Raw genomic sequence first — 8886 nt, 5'->3', positions numbered from 1 at the left:
GAAACAAAACAAATGTAATTTTGTTCTATTTCTTTCATAAATAGCAGCTGCATTAGTAGTAATTATTAGTAGTAATTTAACTAATTAATTAATTATAAGAATTATTAATTAATTTATTATTATTATTATTAATTAATTAAAGTATGATAAAACAATGGTAATGTGAATTTGTAGAAAGTTTTCGAAATAACAGCCCCCTTGATGAAATCCTGCGTACGCTACTGATTGTGACAGCAGTTATGAAACAAAATTATGGTGCATATCTTACATCAATGAAAAGATGAGATTTCGGAGAATATGACTATATATCACACATATCTTACAGAGGATAAGGTAAAGAATAACCGGAGTAAGAAAATCATGCATTTGCAAAACATTCCAGTTCCGAGCACAGCCGAAGTAGAGCCAAAGCTCACCCGATCTCAAGTCTGCCACGCTGCTACTATGGATGATTGAACCGACGACGCCCATTGGCTGAGATTTCTTTCGGAGCATTCGCTTTACTCGATTTCCTACTCCATTTATTCTTTACATTCTCATCTGTAAGGTATGTGTTATATATAGACGTATTCTCCGAAATCTCATCTTTTCATTGATGTACGATACGCACCATAATTTTGTTTCATAACTGCTGTCACAATAATTAAAGTTACCCCTTCTGAAGGAAAATAGCATTGAGTTTGATACCAAGAAAACCAGTTCCCTCGTTGCAAGGACTCAGTTCCAGCGCGTTGTCTGCTGTGATGTCACACTATTGGACTCCATTGAAAATCCCCCTTATCACCCTGACCACCAGGTCAACCTTCCTTCTTCCTTATGTCCCTATCGTGCCATTGCGATTTTGGACATATGTACTGTAGGAATGTATCTGTCACAGACAGTGGCGTGCCTAAGGGGGAGGGGTGCCCTCTTTGGCCCAGTATTCCTAAAAGAAGAACGTCAAAGGTAGGAAAATATGACAAAATGAGGGCTGACTACCAAGAAAAAGTATACGTAACTCCTCCCTTTCAAAAATACTGGGCACGCCACTGGTCACAGATAACATCCTGCGCAACATCAATCTCTTCCTCCTATTTATATAAATTAGGGCTGAGCTGATACATCGGTATCGTGGCCAAAACCAAAATTTGTTCCTTTTCAAAGGTTCATTCACCTTTTCCAACTTACCTTTGGCTGAAAGAAACTGAAAAATATGTATTTGTGCATTTGTTAGTTGAATGTGGACTCAAGTTCTGTGAACGGCAAGTACGTGACAAAGAATCCATACGCACATAAGACTCGTGGTCAAGTATCTTGCAAATCAAGGGTAACGTGAAATTATCCCCATAGGAGTTCCTTCGAAGTCTACCAGGCTTTGTTCCCACAGGTGTGGTCTCGTGTAACAATAAACCCAATAAGGTCCCGGTGACAACAAGGCACCTGGTGTATTGTGGACATCTCTCTCCCGCAGTGAAAACAATCATCGCCCACGTGGTGGACGTGTCTCAGTCATAGTACATATCATATTCCTGGGAATTCAAATACCTGGGCTAATCCTCTTTTCCTTTCCAACTTCAGACTTTTGTTTGTCCCGACCTGGATAACTGGGTTTCAGCAGGCATGTTTTGACACAGGGACGCGGCAGGGGAATAATGTTAGCTTCTTATAATATTTCTCTCATATTTGAAACATCTGATCGATTGTCACTGATCTAAAAAAGTCTGTAAACTTGAGATGCATAGTTGCAACAGAGCAATAGCCTTTGTTATTTTAAATTGGAATTATACAAGTATCGGTATCGGTGAGAGTATTGGCATTGGTATCAGTTCAAAGTGGTATCGGCTCAGGCCTAATATAAATAAATAGGTTCTTCGCAATTGTTAACACTCAAGACCACACCAATACCATATATGGCCGCCCCACACCGAAGCACAAGGCGAACCTTTTTACACTTGTGATAACACACTTAACACTGGTATCCCAACTATGGTAGTTGTTTTTTTTTATTTTTTGTTGTTGTAATAGATGTGTATCAGCAGGAGTATGCATGTGGGTATGTAAAAAAGATGATAAAGATATTGGTGGTGTGAAAAAAGAGCAATGGTTAAAAGAGTATTCTACATCTCCTGGCATATCCATAGAGGATCCACATTATATGTATTGATGGATCGGAAATTAGTGGATGATTGAAGTAGGGAATGGGACTTGACAATTGCGTAAGCCTCTGTATAGAATTGATTGTTGGTGTTGAAATTCATAACACTGAAAGAAGAAAATATTAGTGTCAATGTTTTGCCCACAAATACATTGTGTTTTGGGTAGTATGTTCAGATGAGCTAGATGAGAATTAGTATGGACATGACCTGTCCTTAAGCGAATGATGAATGTCAAAACCGCTCGTAGGAGGTTATATGCATAAAACCAGGGTCGTGTGCATGTGTGTGTGTGTAAGTGTGGCTGACAATCTGAAATTGTTCTTCACATCAGCTGTGCCAGAGAGAGTGTAATTTCTTTTTGACTCTCAGTAGCCGATCCATGCATGGAAGATGTATTACTGTAATGTTCTCTAATCGGGTGGTTTGTTTAGCATAATCATCTGCTCGCTGATTGCTCGTATTGACATGGTGAGCCTTAACATAAGTAAAGTGTATCTCTATATTGTGCTGTATAGCCTGTTGAACATGTTTGATGATTACCTGAACATACATAGATTGTTTGCAAAGCAGAGGATATGGGGTAGTTATGGCTTGTACTACACTCTGTGCATCTGTAAGAATTAATATGCGAGAAAAATTATGTTCTATTCCGAATCATATAGCCCGTAATATGGCATAACATTCTGTTGTGAATATTGATGTTTCACCCGGTAATCTGAATCTGTTGAGTGAGCCGCATATGTGGGATATAGTATGCACATCCCACTCCCTGATCTTGTTTGGAATCATATAAAGACAAGGTGTTGCCATTTTTCACGATATGACCCATGTTCTCCCCTATCAAGAAGAGATATATTACAAGGTGAAATAATCGGAATGTCCAGAGCAGTGGCGTGGCATGGATTTTTAAAAGTGTTACCGGTTATCAGTAGGACATTTAAGGGAGACTTGGGCGCCTCCCCACCCAATGTCTTCCAAGTAGTTCATATAATATTAATCTGGTACGTATGCAATTCAATACTAGATTTTGGTAAAGTTATTAATCAGGAAAAAAAATGTTGACATAAGGACTAAAGTGAAATCGCAAACATTGGTTGTTGACACAATAATACGTAATTTGATACTTACAGAAACATCGAAGGCTACTTATAGAGCAGATCAATCCGACTTTGAAAATAGTTATATGATGCTGGGATCCCGGGTTCGAAACCTGGCATGGGCGTTTGTAATGTCTATTCATCAATTTAATCATATCATCACTCATTCCCATCTTCGCAAATTAGCCAAAAGTGGCACAAGCGAAGCAAAATCAATCAAATCAAATCAAAAAACTTCTATGATGCTGTCATAAAGAGAAGTTTTTAATTTGAATTTGAATTTTTGGGTGCGTCATGGTCATGGTCCATGTTATCCACATCTGAATTCAACACATTTTTTTTTCACCCAAAAATAGAGTACATGGCTAACAAAAGAGTTTCGACAACTGCACACATCCACATAACCACGGATAGTCGTTATACCACGAAACATTGAAATGTCGGTCATATCCAGCAGACGACTTGGTTTTTAAATCGTTCAAAATAGGCTTTGGCCTCCCTTTCGCCAAAATTTCGATTTTTTCTGCAAAATAACGAACCGAAAGATTGCTTCAAAATATCTTCTATCGCACGATTACACACACTGTCCAGATAGGATGAACCCGCCACCTCGGAACTCGGAGCAAGCTTCATTAATTAATTGACAATGCCCGAAAACAACATAAAGACGAAAGACACCAGTCACAAAACTCCCGCTGCACAGTCCCTCCCACAAACCGTTGTTTACTTTTGTAACATGTGAAGCACCCTCCTTGCCCTCTCCCCTCTCAGCATCGGCCCTTTCCCAATATTTCCTTCCAAACCTGCAAGAAGTCCAGTTCTACTAATGTTGCCTCTTAGTTCTTTTGAAACCAGATTTGCCCAAATCGCGAAACTTTTCGTTTCAAATAAGACGTATGTAGAGTAGATGTAGTCTTCATCTGTTTCCTAACTACTCCCACTCCCATGTTTCGCTAAATCCACTGAAATCTTATTTCTGACACCACTACTATTTCGTATGTTTTACATCCTTTGCTACCTTTAAGGCTTTCGCTTTATAGGATAATCGTGACGATGAGGATGCATGGTGAATTATTGAAATAAAATTATTATTTCTTTGTGTATGTAATTATTAATTTTTATAATTATGTAAGTAAAATAATAACAACGAACACTGAAATAACCATTTCTTGCTGAGGATTCGAACCTGCGACACCTGACACTTCAGACCGTGCTAAGATAACAATCGGGAAATTATGCTTGTAAGTATTGTTTTCACCCAAAAACAGTTCTACCACCTCAAAAACATTGCTTCAATCCGAAATTATTGCATTCCTGCGACAACGTATGTCAATCTCAATCAGTATTATCAACAATTATCACAAATTCCTGTAACCGAAATAATATTATATGTGTGAAATATAGAATTTTAGGTTGACATTTTTAGAAGGACAGCGGACCCCTTGACCATACCCATCCCTCTCCTCTCCTTCTCACCCATGATGTCGAAGAAGGACAAAGAGGACTTCCATAATCGATAATGATATTTAGTGTAAATACAAAATATCACTTGGTAGTTTGCTTTTGCCCCAGTGTGATTTGATTTTTTAAAATTTTGATTTGGCGATTTAAGTCCACTTCATGAACAGTAATGCTAATCGGGACAGTTTAAAGTTGGATCCGAACCACTTGTGCCTCCACCGGGTATCGAACCCGGAATCCCTTGATTATAAGGCAGCAACACTACCACTGCGCCATCGTTCCCCAGTGTGACTGGACACCTTCAGAGTAAGATAGACCAGATTAGGCGACTTAGCTCTCTTCTGTCAATTGAATATGGCAACACTGGTATGTTTCCGGTAAGGGTCACCGGCAACTGCACCGGCTAAACAGGCATACCATAAACCCTCCTCCTCCTCCCGTGGTCAGTCTTTGCCGCAACGCGCAGTCTTCCTTGGGTGGGCTCAGGGCCCTTTCCTCATGTTGCCTGTGGAGGGTACCGGATCAGTCCTCCTCTTCGCTTTTGCCGGTGTCAGAAAAAATGTCAGTCTGCAATGTTTACTTTACGACAATATTACCAGTTTATGTACGTAATAATATTTTAAGACGGGTTCTTCAATTCTTTATATTTTGGTGTTACCTGCGGTAACAGCGGCTACATGCACGCCATGCCTCTGGTCCAGAGTATATAGTGGGGGATGTGCAAATGCATGTATGTTGAAGTATGCTTCAGTGTCAAGATGAAAGCATTATATGAAATAATAGTAGGCTATGTGTTGGAAGGATTTATTACTTGAGCCTGTAACCATTACTTTTGAGTGTCGAAAAGTGAATTAAGGGGGTGCAAGTGTTTTGTCCTTGTCTGAAGAAGAAACTTGTAGGTTAAGTGCCGTCTGCGAACAGTCAGAGAACACTCCATACTTTCTACATAGACACTGACATTCAGGCTGGAATGCATCACCCCTAAGCAAATTCTTAATACCTGTCTTTGGAGTATGTCCAGTTTAGATATAAATCTGGGGGATGCTCCCCCATAACAAAATGATGCGTAATCAAAGTATGTTCTGAAGCAATTTTTATAAAAAAAAGTAGAAGAATTCTAGGGTGTCCACCCCACTTGGTGGCTGCCATGCTCCTTGGCATGCAGATATTCTATTTGTGTTTTCCAGTTAGCTTTTCTGTCAAAGTGAATACCTAAGTATTTACAGGTTTGTACAACAGGAATGTTCTGAATGGTGGTGATATTATTAGGATATCTGGTTGGGTGGGTAGCATTGAAACAAATTATTTTGGATTTTTCATGATTAAAATGCACGGATTGAAGCCAGTAACCTAATCAAAGCCAGGATCCCTTGTGTGGCATCTGGGTTAATATGGTAGAAGCAAAAGTCATCCGCATATTGAAGTATCTGGAAATCATGAAGATCAATGGTATGGAGTCCATTGGCATAAATATTGAATAACAGTGGGCTAAGCGGTGCACCCTGTGGTATACCTTGAGAAGTAGTTCTAGGTCCTATGAGATGATCAGAGAACCAGGTATATATGTTGCGATAAGCATATAAGTTCCATATTATGTGTGCAAGGTGAGGCTGTAAATTTAAGTTGTCCACATTTTGATATAATAAATGTAAAGGAATAGAGTCATATGCATTTTCTATGTCTATGATTAGAGCATAACAATAAGAACTGGTGATTTTGCTATTTTGTATTGCCGCAGTTAAGGTAGCTTGGGCATCTTGACTACTGTGTTGATGGCGAAAACCAAATTGTGAAGGGTTTTATTGGCATTTTTCTAAATTCCAGGTAATTCTTTTTTTGACAGTACGCTCAAACAGTTTTTCAAAAACTGAGATGAATACTATGGGTCTGTAAGAAGTTGCTACATTGGAAGATGGGAATAACTACGAGGGATGATCAGAAAAAAAGGTTACAAAGCATATAACTTTTGTTTTATTCACTGTAACTTAACGAAAATTTGTGTAAATTAATAACATGTTTGTCTTGTTGCGAGTTTGAGGACTTCGGATTCTGACCATGTATACCCGAGAAGCTGACATTTAAAATGGTGACTCGTCTAGAAAATTGGTCAAGAGTAGAAGTGAGGGCAGTGGACCAGTATTGTTAATGACAACCCTGGACACAGCGGTAGGCCCAGTACCTCAACCACTGACGTGAACTGTGCTCTTGTGGATGAGTGTATTCGTGAGGACAGAAGAAAAACATTACGCTCAATATCAGCTGACCTGGGACTACCATTTGATTGGCTGGCCACCATTATCTGACATGTGATGATGTCAAAAGAGCTGCCTCACGGTGACTACTAGAACTTGACGCGGATTTCTGTGCAACCGGTATGGAAAACCTCAACTACTGTTGTGACAAGTGCTTGAACAAAAAAGGTGATTACATCGAGGACTAGTGTTGGGTGCCCTCCATCATCAGGTGTGTTGATCTTCCAGCTATGTCTAACACATACGCCATAATAGGCTTTGTAACCTTTTTTTTTTTTTTTTCGATCATCCCTCATATATGGGCTTTCCAATCCATTGATATCTCACCTGTGTTATATTGTTATAGATGGAAACTAAGACATCGTGATCGTCATCTGGTAAGTAGTGGATGGCTGTATATGTGATGCCATCAATCCCAGGTGCGGTATCCGATACTGTTCGTAATATAGCTCGGAGTTAGTCATGAGTGATCAAAGGGAAGTCTCCCTGTTGGGCCAAAGGCATATGCTGCTGGGGTACAAAATGCACAGGGACAGAAAATCTGCATGCCAATTTGGTATTATTCGATTTGCGGGTAGTCGTTCTTTGTTTATGCAAAGAATTGAATTTATACCAAATGGTTTCTAATGATTCTTGGCAATTAATGGAATTGCAGTATTGGTGCCAAGCAGTTATTTTTGCTTGTATAAATGTTCTTTTGGCGATAGCCTTCGAACGCTTCCATGCATTCCATATAATTGGATTGGGTTCTTACGTGCTTGTTTAGGTTCTGCGCATTTCTGCATCCACCAATGTAAACGTGGGAATTTATATTGCATATATAGTTCTTTGTCATCTGCTGAGTATGTCCATAGTTTTAGTGATGTAGAGGAGAAGACGTTGGTATGTTATGGGACGATGTTCGGTCATGGAATGTTTAAGAATAAATGATTGCATGATGGTTGTGTAATGCTCTCACTGGATATTTACTGTGCGCCAGCGTGTTAGAGGCATGTCATTACATGGACATAAATGACCCTTGCATGATCACTACCATGTAGATCATCATCAACATGCCAACTAAATGTTGTGTAAATGCTTTCTGTAACAAAAGTTAAATCGATGGCTGTGGGGGCATATCCACACCTATGATAATGTGTGGGAGAGCCATCAGGGAATTGTCCTTCATCCACTCATTTACTGTATGACCCAGTCGATCGCTGTGGGAGGGGTCCCAGATTATGTGATGAGCATTGAAATCCCCTAGGATGATGAATGGAGGTGGTAATCCTCGAATGAGTTGTAAGTCCTTTTCTTTTTCTTTAATCTCTTGAGAAGAATAAGGAGATAATATATAGATATTGATAATAGCAAATTGTTGTTGTTGTGCTATCCGAATTCAGATTGCCTGTGCCTCCACATGTGCTATTCTTAACAGACTGTTACGTAGAGGAAGTTGAAGTTCTCCATATTCAACTGATGCATGAATATGTATGCCAACCCCAAGAGCTCACTCTGGGAATGCTGGACAGAGACAGTGATAATGTTTAATGTGGTATGTTTCTTGTACAGTTCCTTTCATTTCCTGGTAACAGATCACTAAGGGATGGCGTTCACTAATTAGTTGTATATCTCATTTTCTAGCAGAAAAGCTATTGACATTCTACAGAATAAGGAAGGTCATGTCCATACTGGTGATATATTGAGTGAGATGAGAGGACTGCCAGAAGATGGTGAGTAAGGTCTTGGATATGTACAAGGAGATGCTTTTGATTGGTGAGGTCCTTGATTTGTAAAAGAGTGGTCCACAATTTGGGAATAGTATTCAGAAGTGCTGTATATACAGTTTGTATGTCTTCTTGTGGTAAAGGTGGAGTACCATGAGATGTATGTCTGAATCTTGGAGGTATGTAGACGTCGCCTCCAGAAGATTTAGGAGGAGCAGTGTGTGCACCGATGGGG

This window comes from Lepisma saccharinum, chromosome 10, assembly GCF_977018435.1.
Source record: "Lepisma saccharinum chromosome 10, izLepSacc3.1, whole genome shotgun sequence".
Lineage (NCBI taxonomy): Eukaryota > Metazoa > Arthropoda > Insecta > Zygentoma > Lepismatidae > Lepisma > Lepisma saccharinum.
Note: the sequence above shows the minus strand (reverse complement) of the source record.